At 38.9% G+C, this 2,489-nt stretch overlaps 1 non-coding gene across 1 annotated transcript; it reads left to right on the forward strand.

The window, feature by feature from the left end:
• Positions 1–1,748: 1,748 nt before the first annotated feature.
• Positions 1,749–1,887, forward strand: LOC144780070 (U4 spliceosomal RNA). The gene has a single exon (XR_013600720.1). It is a non-coding gene; the product is annotated as a U4 spliceosomal RNA (small nuclear RNA).
• Positions 1,888–2,489: the final 602 nt, after the last annotated feature.

Here is a 2,489-nt window from a genome sequence, read left to right on the forward strand (position 1 = left end):
AAAATCTCCCTTTAAACAGTCAGCCCTATGGGAGCCTTGTAGCTCACAAGGTATGGTGCCCGGTATTTAAAAGTGGTACATGTAGAAAATTGACATCACCATGTTTCTGCACTGGCAGGGCCCTAAAAGCTATTATCACAATAGAAGGCCTATTTTTCCTATGTTGAAAACCAGAGTCCAGATTAAAATGCAAGTAATGCCATCACGCCTATTAGAAAAATAAGTAAACAGTAATTATAAATAGTTATTAATTTCCTATTCAAAGGTGAAGTCATATTTTCAATAAATATGAAGGACAAGTAACTTTTTAAAAGTCACCTTTTCCTTGCCTAAAGTTTCGAGAGACTCATTTGCATTTACTCTCTAGCTTTTCTCTGCCTGAACTTGGCATGAAGAATGTTTTAAGTTTTTAACGAGGTGTGAAGGACATGTAAAATTCATCCAAGGAGCAGAGAATAATTTGACCTGAGTTGGCAGAAATGACTCTTCTGAACTACACTTCTCAGAAGATTCTAAGTGGGAAGTTTGGGCATCCTCTGACTCTGGGTTGTTAAATGCTGCCTGACAGGTCTTTTGAGCCCTATGTAGCACTTGAAAGGAAAATTACAGAACTTTAACTCCATTGGTCAGACAGGAACTAGGAGTGTGTTGAGGTGTCTCCCACCCACCGGCTGGTGAGCCCTACAAAGAAGGACCCTTACCCACACTTATTCAGAACACTTCTGACTTTCGAAAGGATGCCACGTGGGTGGAACCTGCTACACTTGGCATCTGTGACCAGAGAAGGACGTGTGAGTAGGACCTGAGAAAGAAGGACCCTTCTACTTTGAATCCAAAGACGGAAAGATTTGCAAAGGTCATATATAAACGGTATATTGGACATTTCAGTGAAGACTGTGAGCCGAGCAGTGGCACAAGGACCTGGACTGGACTGTGCATGATACTCTGGGAGCCTCTGTGTTCCCCATGAGGTCCTCCAAACCTTGTACGTTTACTCCTAACAATGTTTTGGGAACCAAAGAGGTTCAGGAAGCTTTTCAGACGGCTGCTCCAGATTGATGGAGCTTGGAGGGACCCGGCCATGTAAAGTATCCAATTGACAATTCTACGGCATCAGATTGAATATCAGGTTTGTCCAAAATGGAAAAGAGTTTTTTTCTCAGAAAAATGACAGTGTACCTTCTCAAATGGGGACTATGGAACTTTTTTTTAGGTCTAGCATGGCCAAACTACTTGTTTTATCGGACCGGCACTACTTCGAGGTTGGCTTCAAATTGTGCCTAGGTCCTTTCATTCTAATGCAACCATTGACCACAATTACCACTTTCCGCTGTTTGAAGCAATTTCTACTAAATATTACTAAAAATTCTATCTCCTTTTCCCCTTTTTGGATTTTTGTCAATTTGGGGTCACTGACATAATATCGAGGGACAAAATATAGACTACTAAAAATCTCAATGCCAAAATATCGACAGACAAAATATCGACTTCCTATCTACAAACAGGTAAGTACAAAAATATCGACTTCAAAATATCGTTTAAAAATATATACTTTGTAAAAATATCGAATTTCTTAAAAATAATGTAAAATTAAAAATATAGTAAAAATAAATAACTAAAATATACTTAATAATACTTAAATAACCTTAGAATTATTAAATAATTAATTTAAGTTATAAAAAAAAATACAATTTTATTTGTTAAAACATATATATATTAACATAATATTATTAAAAAACATAACATTTAGCTTTGCGCAGTGGCAGTATCGTAGCCAATGAGGTCGACCGAGGCGCGATTATTGCTTATTGAAAACTTTACCCAATACCCCGCTGTGGTGACTTGAAATATAGTCGACATTGCAATTTTTGACAGTCTCTAAGGAGGCTGAAAAAAAAACAACAAAAAAACATAACATTTTATTACCGTAGGATAGCGGGAGTGTAAAATTACTATTCCCACTCCAGTGAGTGCAACAGTAGAGAAAGCGTTGGATAGCGTAGGGGTAAAAATTACTATTCCCACTCCAGTGAGTGCAACAGTAGGGAAAGCGTTGGATAGCGTAGGGGTACAAATTACTATTCCCACTCCAGAGTGTACAACAGTAGGGAAAGCGTTGGATAGCGTAGGGGTAAAAATTACTATTCCCACTCCAGAGAGTGCAACAGTAGGGAAAGTGTTGGATAGCGTAGGGGTTATAATTGTTAAATTCCAACTCAAGAGAGTGCAAAAGTAGGGAAAGTGTTGGATAGCGTAGGGGTAAAAATTACTATTCCCACTCCAGTGAGTGCAACAGTAGGGAAAGTGTTGGATAGCGTAGGGGTGTGGTTCTGAAAATTCTGGACTTGAGAATAAAAATTCTGATGGTCATTGGGATGGTCCTAGCCATTCTTTTCCTGTTCTGTCTGTGCGTGCAGTGTGCTCCTTCAATATGTGGCCTCTGTGCTGCATCATGTGTAAGGAAACCTGTATCAAGAGACGAGCTAAGT

Source organism: Lissotriton helveticus, chromosome 1_1, assembly GCF_964261635.1.
Source record: "Lissotriton helveticus chromosome 1_1, aLisHel1.1, whole genome shotgun sequence".
NCBI classification, from domain to species: Eukaryota; Metazoa; Chordata; class Amphibia; order Caudata; family Salamandridae; genus Lissotriton; species Lissotriton helveticus.